At 43.1% G+C, this 13698-nt stretch overlaps 1 non-coding gene across 1 annotated transcript; it reads left to right on the top strand.

The window, feature by feature from the left end:
• Positions 1–947: 947 nt before the first annotated feature.
• trnag-acc (transfer RNA glycine (anticodon ACC)) lies at positions 948–1020 on the top strand. The gene has a single exon. It is a non-coding gene; the product is annotated as a tRNA-Gly (tRNA).
• Positions 1021–13698: the final 12678 nt, after the last annotated feature.

Here is a 13698-nt window from a genome sequence, read left to right on the forward strand (position 1 = left end):
AGAGGGCTAAACACCCTCTCTTTTAGCCCAGGTTCGATCTGTCTCCCAGAATCACCAGGGCGCACGCGCACACACACACCCGTGCCGTTGAAGTGCTCTGCTTCATTTCTAAGGGCAACTCAACATTCACTCCTACCCCGAGAACAGAAAAGACAGCGTCCGCAGCAACAACAGCTCAGGTCTCTGCACAGGAGCTAAGCTGCCCCCATCTCCTCTGCTCTGCAGCTCCTGCGGAGTGGAGTCCTGCCTGGAGCCGTGTTTGCAGGCGGCGGCTCCCCGCGCTCTGTCTGTGCGTCGTGTCCAAGAGCTCCTGGGAGGAAGAGAGAGCCCTCCCACTCGGGGGCTTTTCCACGGTCTGTGTGAGGAGGGGCGGGTGTGTCCAGTAGCTTATCGAGCGGAAGCCTGGGGCGGCGGAGAGCTGTGATCGTGCAGACCTTGAGGTGTCACCTCTTTGTCTGCTTTCCCGCCCCCCCTCCGCCCAAGCTCTGCTCCAGAGTAGCCCGGCAACCCCTCACACCTGCACGTGTCACAACCTAAGGTGTGGTCATGAGACACCCATGGGGTGCTGTTCTGTTCTTGCTAATTGTTTCCTGCCCGTCGCAGGCAGGAGTCCATGCGAGGAAGATGCGCTGGACAGAGCTCAGAGGGCGCAGCTGGGTGGCTTTCCTTCTGAGTGACGTTCCTGCAACACTCTCCCGCTCCTCTTGGTGCGCTCATGCCGCAACACAGGAAGGCTGGAGCAGGTGGCTGTGTGCTCTGTGCACCGCCGTAATAGCTCAGGTGGGAGAGCGTTAGACTGAAGATCTAAAGGTCCCTGGTTAGATCCCGGGTTTCGGCATTTTGTTTCATCGCGCCCTTTGTTCCTCTCTCCAGCGCCCCCTGCCTAAAGTGACTCTTCCCTTTCTCAGCCCGAAACGCAAGCGAGACACCAGCAGCGGTCCCTGCAGGTTTCCGTAGTGTAGCGGCTATCACGTTTGCCTACCACGCGAAAGGTCCCCAGTTCGAGACCGGGCGGAAACAGCCTCTTTTTGCACGCTCCTGTACTTCACAGAGGTCTTGAGCGACCGGTCATTTGTTCCCAATGTATTTCCGGTGCCTTCATGCACTCTTGTACCAAACGCACGTTCCTTCTGTACGCGGAGCCGATCATTTGCAATTGGGCTGTGCCGACAGACCAGGACGAGCTCTGTCGGCTCAAAAGCAGCGCAGGACCTGCAAGAACAACAGAAAGATTAGCATCCAGTGGGGGAGCCCAAGTGAGCCCAAGATCTCATCAAGAATCGGCTCCAGCAACAGGGCTGGGCGCATTGTTCCATTCTCCGACCACTCTCAGTGTAAACAAGTCCCTCCTGGTCTCTGCTTGAAATGCACTTCCCTGCGTTTGCTTTGGTGTAACTGGCTTCCCCTGCATGGGCGAATGGGAAGAAGATACTTAGTAAGTCATTGAAGAAAACCGAGAAGAGGTCGGAGTGGCCTCTGTCGTTCATCAACGATCCAGTCAGGTAGTACTCCTCTGTAAAGCGCCGTTCGTTCACATCGATTGGCTTTTTTTTGCCTTCATTCGCGCAAGTAGTAAAAGCAGACACCCCTATTCTGCCGTGACCCGGATTCGAACCGGGGTTGTTGCGGCCACAACGCAAAGTACTGACCACTATACGATCACGGCGAGTTACCGATACACACACGGCAGGGCGGAAAAGGCTGTGCTCTCTTCGTGTGACCTAATTCGGCAAAGTCCTGACGTTGCATTTCAACTGAGCCCCAGTATACATCGACCCTTCGACACTCTGAGTGACAACTCTCTTGCGTGTTTTCTCATATTTATGTAGTTTGCTTGCATGATGCCCGGAACAGCGGGGTTGTGTGCTCCCATATGGTCTAGCGTTTAGGATTCCTGGTTTTCACCCAGGCGGCCCGGGTTTGACTCCCGGTATGGGAACGTGTCAGTTTTGCCTCCTGCTTTCCAAAAGATCAGCACCGTGTACGAAGGAGCCGCATTAAAAGCACTCGAACGTGCAAAACGCGCGAGAAGAGGGGGCGCTTGTTTCCAACCGAAGACTTCTCGCGTGTGAGACGAGCTGATCATCGCTGCAGGAGGTGGGAGGGTTACTCTGGTAGACAGGGCTGACCTTTGGCAATAGGATTTATACTCTCCAAGATGATATTTGCACTTTCTGGAGAGGCGATTTTCTCCACTTCAGTGGCCCGATTTCGTCGATTGCGTGGAGAGGGCTGTAGAATGTGGCGCCGCCTTTCCTGCTCCGTCCATGACAGGCGTGCTGGTCTCTGGAAAGAGAGCACGGTCCATCAGCACACTTTAATAAAGGCACTGGAAGCAGCTGAATCGCATTGGCGAAACTCAGCGCTGGGCCGCTGGGAAGGGTTTGCCACCGTTTCCGTAGTGTAGTGGTTATCACGTTTGCCTCACACGCGAAAGTTCCCTGGTTCGAAACAGAGCGGCTTCTTTTGTCGCCACGCACAAAAGGGGATTGGGGATTCGCCTAGCGCTGTGATCGAACAGACCCACTCACCTCTTAGTGTGGCGGGATCTGCACAGTGCATGTCGCAGCGCATCCTGCTTTCACTCCAATGCGCGTCCTGATGTACCCCAGTCTCCCGCGTGACAGGTGGGGATAATCACCACTATACTAACGAGGAAGACATCGCTCTCTCCGACCCCCGGCATCGTGTCCCCACCAACCGTGCTGGAAGCCGACGCGTGCTGTGATTTCTTTACGGAGCAGAAATGACAACCGAGGAGCCGAGAGATCATTTCAGCATTTCGCGTCTGAACAGAAAACACAAACGACCAACTCGGAATGACTTGTAGACCCCCTCAAAGCGTTCTTTGTGCATCGAACAGACCCCCTCACCATGTCGCAGGGCTTCCATGCTTCCATGCGTGCATTTCGCGTCTGAACGGAAAACACAAACGACCAACTCGGAATGACTTGCTTTGGACGCTTTTCAAAGCGTTCTTTGTGCATCGAACAGACTCTATCACCTCTTAGTGTGGCGGGATCTGCACAGTGCATATCGCAGCGCTTCCTGCTTTCACTTCAATGCACGTCCTGGTGTACCACCGGGTTTATAAAATTAAATTCAGGCACACTCGAAGTGCTATGGTGTTGCTCTGCTGTTTTAAATGTACCTCTAAAGCATTTAGTTCTGTTAACTACCAAATGATTTGAACTAATTTTATGTCAGATTCAGGAAATCCAGAGGTCTTCAGACGTGTCGTGGCTGTTGAAGAAGACACCTTTTGAATCTCACCCAGGATTTCTTGAGAGATCATTCAGCGAGCGAGTCCTCCCTCTGGACTCCGCACTGAGCTGAAAACTGCGCGAATTCCATTGTATAACCGAGAAAAACACTGATGGACATCGACATTTGATGATTACAAGATTACAAGAAATTCAAGAAACACAACAGTCCGAACACCGGTTTGAATCCTGAACGCTTAATTTAAGAGACAAAGCGAAGGATACGACCTGTAAACTCTCTTCATGTCTTACAGTTTATGATAAAAAAATCTTACTTTCATAATAATTTCGTGCTGGTGATAGATTATTTATTGAATTTTATCAAAATCACAATTCCAAACATTTTGGGTTAAACAGTTATTCACATACTCTAACGAAGAGAAACGTTAGTGCCTTCCGGTGTGTGAGCCAATTTCTCAAAACAATATTTGTTAGTCTCTCAGGAGGCTGCATAAGGTGTTTAGAGATAGAATTTCTAAAAGGCAGGCTCCCTGAGCTTAACATCAAGGCAGAAAAAGTGTTTTGTTTTCTCTGCAGAAATGCTCTTTAAATTTCAGCATAGTTACAACTCCCTTTATAAAGGGTGTGCACAGTTATAGAACCAAGGCATTGAAAGGTTTTTTTTAAATTGTTGTTCCAAAAAATGTTCCATTTGTTTTCTTTCTTAATGTTGTTGATTAAAAGATCTTATTAAATGGGAAAAAAATCTGAATGTGAAAAAAGGTTAAAATGCTATTGAAAAAATCAGTAATGTGAGGAAAGATGAATTGTGGGAGCCCCTTACCTCCCCATGTCATGCTGTATTTCTCAGTCATTCTACTGGGAGTGGTGCCGTCGCTTGTGGCTGAAGTCTGTTAGTAGACATTCCAGACGGGTCAGGTATGACTGCGCTTCGGCACAAGAAGAGACATGTGACTTGCGAGGATCCCGACAGTGGCACTTTTCTTTCAGTGCCCGGATAGCTCAGTCGGTAGAGCATCAGACTTTTAATCTGAGGGTCCACGGTTCAAGTCCTTGTTCGGGCGGCTGTGTTTCCCTTAAGTGTATTATAAATTTCATTATAAATCGTATTTTATCTTCCACTCTTCTAGCTGTACTGTGGTTATTTTAAAAGTTCATTACTTGTATTTTCTTTAGTGTTTCCTTTCACAAACCGAAAATGTTCAAGACTATTTTGTCACCGCATTCCACGTAGATAATCACAGGAAAAGTAAAAGAAACGCAGTGAGGAGCTCACACAGTGAGTACTCTTGAATACAACAAGAGGAAAAGCACACACTGCACATCTGCGGAACATCACGTCCGAGTTTACAGTGACAGGAGAGATTGGAAGCGAAGTAGTTTTCTTATTACTGGCTCGCTGAACGATCTCTCAAGAAACCCCAGTTGAGATTCAACAGGTCTCTAACAATCACGTTTAAAAAGGTGACGATACAATTTTATTTTAACTAAGTAGCCTTAATGGCAACACAGTGTTAGGAGTTCGGCTTTTCTTATTTCTTCTGCAGAACCAGCGGTATCGGAATATACTGATCCGCATTATAAGCGCTGTCGGTTTCTGATCGTTTTTATTGAGCGCTGCTCTAAACTTTTCATTTGCTTGTGCTGGTTTTCCTCATGAAAAAAGACATTTCTCTTATTACATGATTTCACTTTTTTTCTTATCAACGAGGAGAAAGAAATAAAATATATAATTCATTATAAGAACCACAGGCAAGATGGCTGGTGGTCTAAGGCGTTCAGGTCGCAGTTTCCTCTGGAGACGTTTGTTCAAATCGTACTTCTAATAAGTACTCTTTTTCTCGTTAGAGTAAAAACGATAGGAGCCTTAAGTGGGAAAAAAATCACAACATGTCGCATTTCACGTGTTCAATGTTAATTGTCTCAGTGGTTGCCTCGGTGATTGATGGCTCTTGCAGGGTGACGGCACACTTCTTCAGAGAGAGAGTCTCCCATTCACGGCTTTTCTTCATCAAGAGCCGAGGCAACAGAGACAGACTTCAAACTGACATGAATTACTTCATGAGCGTTTATGACCGTCTTTAAAAAGCTTAGCGAAGTCGAAAACGTCTTTGGAAAAGAGGAAATGTCTGCTGACAGTAAACAGAGCTCACGCTCAGTTCCGGACACGCGCTACTCGTTAGTACAGTGCTGAGTAACCTCGCTTGTCGCGCGAGAGACCGCGGTCTGTTTCTGTGACAGGGTGCTGGTTACATTTTTTAACAACCTGACTTCATTTAGAAGGTGTGTACTGTGTACTAAGTTTCGGACTAGTTAGTGCAGTAGAATATGGAGATCATCTCCAGCTCTGAGCTCAACTGCAACAAGCAGTCGTGCTGAACAAAGTCAGAGCCCAGCTTAACCTGTGCTCAGTGTGGTGCTCAGGACTCAGGTGTATTGTTGTGGTTATAATTAGCACAAACTGCAGGGGCTCTGAATCAGAACATTTCAATTTATCTGATCAGTAAATTAAAATGCAGGACACATTAATATAGGATTATTACTGTGTCTCTGTCCTGTTTGTATATAACCCAATGTCCCTCACAGTTTAAAAGATACCAGTAAGGACACCTAACTCATAATTCGGTACTCATTGCAAATAGTCCCAAAACAAGCACGTCCAACAGCTGCAGGGTTGAAGGTGAACATGTATCGTATTGTAATGGCTTCTATTTCCACTGATGAATGAGATAGATTCATGAGGAGATCCTACGCACAATTAAGCGAACACATCGCTATTTCGGTCTGATGTAGAGGCTCCATTTGTGTCAGCAGTACTATAAATGTAAGTCTTATACACTTTCAGGGGCTGCATCTGTAGCGCTTCATCTAAGAGGACTGTTTTACTTTACCGCACGGTTACATTCACCCACCCAATTTATTCTCAGAATACCCAATGGCTCAATAACCCTGTTTTCCCCTGGGAACCACCAGTGTACAGTCTCATTCCATGCAAAAATATAACAAATATATTCAATGAACTGTGTAACACAGAGCTGGAGAGGTGAAACCAGGATGGCTGAGCAATTGAGCAGCTGAAACTATTGCCCAGGATGGCTGAGTGGTTAAGCTGTTGGACTTACAGTAGGACCCCATTGGCAAATGTCTAGGTGGGTTCAATCCCTGCTCCTGTAATTTGCTTTTGAAGTGACAGAACACTTTGAAGATTTACACTGTATTAAAATATGTATTTACTAAATTTCAGTTCTCTTCACTCCCTGGGATAACTGAACTCTCACCATCGCATCCTGAAGGCTTTACATGCATTAGCTGTGATACAGCTCCTAATAAAGACAGAATGAAACTGTATCAATAATAAATGACATGTTTTAAATAAACGTGTATTGATAAACTTCATTATTAATAAAAGTGGTGTGACGGGAAAGCAAATTAAATATTACAATGATATCCCAAGCAACTGATGTGTGCCGGAGCCAAATGTCTTCCACTGTGGGGTTTGTAAATTGTTTAAAAATTGTAAGTGAAGTTGAAATAATTAACAATTTGTTGATTCCTGCAGTTACAGATTAAAACGTGAGAAGATTTTCTCTGGGTTTATCTCTGTCCGAGAGCCTGATGTGAATATGCTGAACGCAGTGTCTTTGATTTATGTACTCGAACAACCAAAGAATCCCAATCTCGTCATCCTATGGTTTGTCAAACGTGATTTTTTCAAAGTGGGTGTGATTTCATTTAGTCTTTCGCTCCTGTACTAGAGCAGTAATGTTTCTAGACGCGCATGAACATGGTATAATAGGCTGACAGCAGGAACACGTGGCCCACAAGCATTAACAGTATCAGAGGTGTCTGCAGTATGTTGGTTTGTGAGCAGCGATAAAATAAAATGCAGAGGAAGCAGGTGTGCCTGCATTAATAAAGCTCCATCGAGCGGAAAAAGTAACAGAAGAACCAACCTAAATCCAACAGCAAGTTTCTGCAGCTGAAATCACAGGCAAAACTGCCACTGGTGAAGCTTGAACTCACAACCTCAGCATGACTCCACTATGTACTGCACACTGACCAAATGCACCACTGCAGCTGCGTAATGTGTTTGTTACATGTCTTAGATGTATTTATTGGAAGGTTGCGGAAATCGTAAATCACTGATTTCATTATCTGCACGTTTAATATCTAGGAGAGAGAACTCCTTAAGGTTCTACTGCTCATAAGTGCACTTTAAAAAGTCTTTGCTTTTGTGAGATGGATCTCCGAGGTGCAGCTTTTTTCTTATTACTAAAGATACCTCTACATTGTAAACTATTTGAAGACCTAGAAAAAGGAACGTGGTGTTAGTTGAAATAAGCACTGAATGGGTTAAAACCCACGCTAAAGTGATGCCTTGTGGAGAATAAATCAACATACTTTATTCGCACAGGTCACTCTGCCACGGACAAGAACGATCAGCTACCACCACTATTATTATCATTATTATTATTATTCAACCATTTGGGGAACAATACAACTGAACAATCCCACTGTTCTTATGGCAAGAAAAATAACATGAGACCACTGTAAGAATGTTGTAATTGTTTGAACAATTGATTTCTATTTTTCCCTCTTATGGGCAACACTGTGGTATTTCTTTTTCTCTTCGTTGTTGTGCACGGGCTAGTTCTGCAGCGATATTTGCCACAGAAATTTCTGCGCAGCTCTGTATTAAATCTGTTCTCAACTACCAACGGACAGAAGACGACTCTAGTCGATAGCTGTGTAGTTGTGTAGGACCACACACGACACAGTGATAGTGGGGCTCTTAATGGACTGGTACACAGACCACACGAGAGGCAAGCAAAACGCTTTTAAAATTCCAAAGGCTCACCAAGTCAGAGGAACAGCAATTAACTGAAAAGATCTGTTACAGACGTCTATGTTAACCTCTTTAGAGCTATAAATGCCATTTGTTTAATTTATCTGTAGATTAACACTCCCAAGTAACAGCACCTTACAGTATATTAATGTTAATTCCGCTGGTGGACATTAGCTGGTGTTTTTTGTAACAATTTGCTTGCTCTGCTGTAAGGAATAATAATAACATCACTTTATTAACCCTTTACAATTTGCATACCCCAGCTTGCTCTCCATGAGACACACAGATAAGGAGAGAGCCTGCGGTCAGAACACAGGGTCTGCCATTGTATGGTGCCCTGGAGCAGTTGCGGTTAAGGGCCTTGCTCAGGAGCCCAACGGAGTAGGATTCCTCTGCCGGCAGAGGGATTTGAACAAGCAACCTTCCAGCCACAGGCACAGATCCTTAGCCACCCCAAGCATATAAAGTAAAGTAAAAAATATACAGTATATAAAGCACATTAACTTAAATGTTCAAAGTTTTCAGGCTCTTTAGCATTTTCCTTCACACATGGAAAAAGTTCGATGTGTTCCTGTCACATTTTTACACATAGATAACACAAGATAACACATACACAAGAATGGATGTAACAGTACAGGACATACAGTGAGGAATTCGCGCAGCTTTCAGCTCAGTGCGGAGTCCAGAGGGAGGACTCGCTCGCTGAACGATCTCTCAGGAAATCTCGGTTGAGATTCAACAGGTGCTTCTTCAACAGCTACGACAAGTCGGAAGACTCACTGAAGTCCGAAAAGATCAGCCTCTGTGATGCAGTGTCCAGTGACACTAACTGTCCTACTGTTCTCTGCTAATGTAGAGGGTGAATGTAAGGTTTCTTTCTTGTAAAATATTTTCGAGCGTATTTTTGCTGCTGAAAATTAATCTTGTGCATTTGAATGAATTCCGATATTGTCACCTAATTCTATACATTGTTTCATCAGACTAGAACATTTAGAGGAGCTCAACTGCATTAATTAATTGCATAGTGATAGTATTTCTTGCCGTTTAAATACGTCAGTCAAAAATGTAGAGAAGGTGCTCCTATTTTCACCATTATAAGAACTGTGATGCACCAGTATTATTTACTCTCATAAAAGTATTGTAATTGTATTGTTCTGTTCCGTTAGTCTTGAGTGATACAAATCTTCTCTTTTACTGCACTACAGTTCTCCAGAGGCCAGTTCAGCACACAAGGATCCTCAGTCCAACAAACACTGCAATCACTTGATAAAAGCCATTTCTCATCCTTTCTCTTAGTGTTGGTGCTACTATTGTATGCAAAGGAGGCGACTTGACAATGAAAGGTGTGATCATCTTAAAGAGAGTTTTCATGAAGGTGTGCGTCGTCAAGCTCTCCACTGGCAATTGACCGGGCTTGTGAAGAAACCAATCTCATTCAACAATCATACAAATTGCACAGGTTAAGGCACATGAAGCGAAATCCATGGGCTAATTGACACAAAACAATGTCGCTTCACATTATCCGCAAAGCTGTTTTGCTTGTTGACCACCTCTTCCTACATTACAGTGAGCACATACTGTATATTTCAGTTCCTTCTCTTTTATTTTCTTTACTATTTGACTGTCCCTTTCCCCCATGTGGAGATGTATCCACAGCCAAAACCCCGTGTTTCGCCCTACGTTTGTGCCAGTTTTACAGTTGGTGTAGGAGCCTGCCTTAGAGAGGTCCAGTGGCACAGCTGGTCAGTGTGTGTAGCTGTGCACAGTGGAGTTATAATGAGGTTGTGTGTTCAAGCCTTCCCTGGAGCATTAAGTCTTTTGAACGTTTTCCACCCATAAAAAGTTAATTCGCCGTAGTAGTTTCACTGTGACTTTGCAGGTAAAATATTCTTAATGAGAATAATATTCTGTATATAAATAAATAACTGAACTAGAAAATATTGGAAAGAAATGGCTTGTCACACTATTCACAGCAGGCACTCAGACAGAGAAATGTCCTGTCATTAAAGAAAATTCATGAAGAAGAGGAGTGACATCATTGCAAAGGCGATATTTTCTGATGGCTGTTTTGGTTAATAATCATTTGCGTGGGAATTACTTCTGTCATTATTACTAATACTGATAAAAACAGAGAACTCACAGCTCTCTGGACGTTGGTCTGGACTCTAGAAAGTCTTTTTATTTGCAAGCGGCTCTGGAACTCAACACCTGTTGATGGGTCACTTCTGTCAGACACATCAGTGGAACCCAAGCCCACCTACACACACATTCACACACACTAATAGATATACTGTACGCCTACACTCTCACACACATTTACACTCACAGACACATCACACCTTTATACACACAATAAGACACTCACACACTCACATATATACACTCACAGACTCACAGATACACAAATAGACACTATATACGCACATAGACACCGCATACACTCTTAGGTACAAATACACTATAACTAACACTAATGCAGATACTGCTAATATTACAACAGTAACACTATTACCAAAACTTACACTATCATTGTTACTAACACTGACAAAAACTACTACTAGACTAATAATACTTATAATAACAGTAATACTCTCATGAAAATTAACATGATGATGATGAGTGTTAATACTCTGACACTAACACTATAAGTATCACTAATATTACATAAATACTAGCATTAAAACTAAAACTATCAGTAATGCTATCATCATTAATACTCACATAGACACTACACACACTGACAGACATGCCCACACATACAAATATAAAACTACACACTGACAGACACCACACACTCACGGACACAAACCATACACACACATTCTCAGGCATGCATTCACAGAAACAAATAGACACTACGCATACTCATAGACACACACTTATAGACACCAAACACTCAGAGACCCCACACGCTCACACACTAACAGACACAACAAGCTCACAGACACATACCCACACACACACACAGACACCACACACTTCCAGACACGCACCCACACTCGCACAGATACCACAAACACACTTATCTACAGATACACGATAACTAACACAAATATAAATACTACATATACTTCAACGGTAAAACTATAATTATAATTAATATTAACATGAATATGAACATTAAAACTAAAACAATCAGTAGTGCCACTGTCATTGATACTCACATGAACACTCGCATTAAAACTACCAGTTGTAATCTCACTAATATTAACATGAAGACACTGATATTAGTATTAGTTGCTACCCATGACGTCACACCGCTCTCTGTGACAAATGCGAGACACTTAGACGCGAGGAGTGACGGGGCGCCTGTTGCCGTGACTACCATTCTTATGATTTATAAACACTGGAAATATGCATTTAAACTGTTACTTACATACATTTATGAACTTGAAATATCATTTTCTAGCTCTAGGATACAGTTACCTAAATAATAATATGAATAATCATTGTTTAATTTCGGATTGAACATTATTAACCCTAAACGCACTATGGTAATTGGTTGATACAGTCTTTATTAACCGTTTTCTAGATACTTAAACAGGGTCAAGAAATGAATCAGTACTCACCAATCGGTGAAGTTAATCGATTTTTCTACGGTTCTTCAGTTTAAATAATTGGTTGTCGATAGATAAGTGATCAATAACTCTTCTCCGTGCACTCTGTGCACCTCCCGTGGTCTCTCTCTCTCTGATCCCGGCACTCTGGCTGGTGTCTGTAACGTCACAGCGCTTATTCTGACAGAGCAGAGCGCGTCTCTGCTGCTTTTGAGTGTCTTTTTCATGAATGCCAGAGGTACTCGAAATGTTGCAAAAAGAAAAGCGTTTACTTCACAGATTAATGTGTTACAAAGTGTACCCGTGTGGAGCAGTAGAGAACGAGCATGAGTCCCTGAAATAAGCGCTTTCAAGGGTTTTACACGAATCATCAGAGTATAGAAGCCAGGAGGATCAGACACGTTCCTGTAGGTTAAAACGTGTATCCTGGTTTTATTTTCACCCAGCTCTCAGCTCTATAGGTAGTCTGATGATTTAAATTAACTGTATAACTGTTACAAGACTTCATCTAATTGTACATTTATAAGACTGTCTGTGAGACACTTGTGAGAGCAGCTGAATCCCAGGGCTGGTGTAGAATCACACACAGACAGGTCTTCTTCTGTTTGATCTGAGTCCCACTGCTCAGAGCTACAGACTGGTCAACTGGTCACTATTGTAGTCACGACCATCGGCCTTTGGCTACTAATAATCAATATACTGATCAGAGTGTCAATACTGGTGTTTATAACATAAATACAAAGATAATTCCACACTCACTTGTGTTATAAAACACTTAAAAAACATATTTGGAGCCTGATATACAGTAAAGAAAGTAATACTGAAGGGCTGGAAGTCCTGGAAAGGGTTAATAGAACCTTCTTCCTTCCGACCTGGAACAGAGCCCACAACTGCCAGATCAGTGACCCCTGAGCCCAGTTCGCAGAGAGGAGAACCAGGAGCTCTTTTATGTCTCTAAGAGGGCTGGGAGAAAGGATAAAGGGGGAAATGTGACTTGTGTCCAGGCTGTTCTGTCTGATATTGTTCATGTAGCAGCACTGATTGTCTGAATATCTTCTGGTTCTGGATTGTGAGGATAGAGAGCAGTACGGCGTTGAGCTTCTGTCTGAGTGTGAGTCTGAGCTGTGAATCTGACTGAGAAGAGAATAATGATTTTTTATTCTGCCTCTGAGAATTTTTCTTCTTTGCCAAGTGGTGTTACATCCCCTTCAGATACTCTGCACAGACTGCCAGAGTGAGAGAAGAGGAGAGAGATGGACAGATAAGAGCACACACAGCGAGAGAGACATACTGTACGTCTTGATTTACTTTGAAGCAACTGTTCATTTCTTTTCTGGAACAAGTTGTGTCTGAACTTCAAGAAATTCATACAACTTCTAAAAGATAAAATACAAATCTTGCTTATCAGGACAGAAGAAATACTGCAAGAAAAAGCAGGTAATTTTTCTCCTTTTAATGAAAAGTGGAGCAAAACAACGGCAGTGCATCTCCGTCGGCTTGATTTAGTTTAATACAAGTATTCACTTCCTTTTTTGGAAATTACAGCCTGCGAAAGATGAAATAAAGTTCTTGGTTATTCTTGGTCAGTGCCGAAGAAATTCTGCCGGCTGGCAGGAAAATGCCAGCATTTTATTTTCTTTAACTACAAATGTGTGAATGGTGAAATGCAACAGGAGTGTGTCTCTGTACAGCTATTAAACAAAGGGCTGGTGGTTCAAGCCCACTCAGGGACGCGCTTCGGATTGTTTCAATGTGAACATAATCTCCGCTAAAAACCCTCTTGAACTTTGCAGGAAATGAGTGTGTTTTAAACCATTTTCACATGTGGAATTTTATCTTCAGCTGGCTGTAGGGAGAATGCCTTATACACCTTTTGTGTATCCTTAGCAAAAATATTTTAAAATTATAACACAGAGTTGTTGGAGAACTTGACAATCCTTGACAATCATTATTAAATGTATTAAATGAGCACTGTACAAATGTACATTGATATTTTTGTTGTATGTACCCTAATTTTAAAATATATAAACATAATTGTGCTGATATGGATGTTCATTTGAAGGATTTGAGG

Source organism: Atractosteus spatula, chromosome 10 (assembly GCF_055471065.1).
Source record: "Atractosteus spatula isolate fAtrSpa1 chromosome 10, fAtrSpa1.hap1, whole genome shotgun sequence".
Lineage (NCBI taxonomy): Eukaryota > Metazoa > Chordata > Actinopteri > Semionotiformes > Lepisosteidae > Atractosteus > Atractosteus spatula.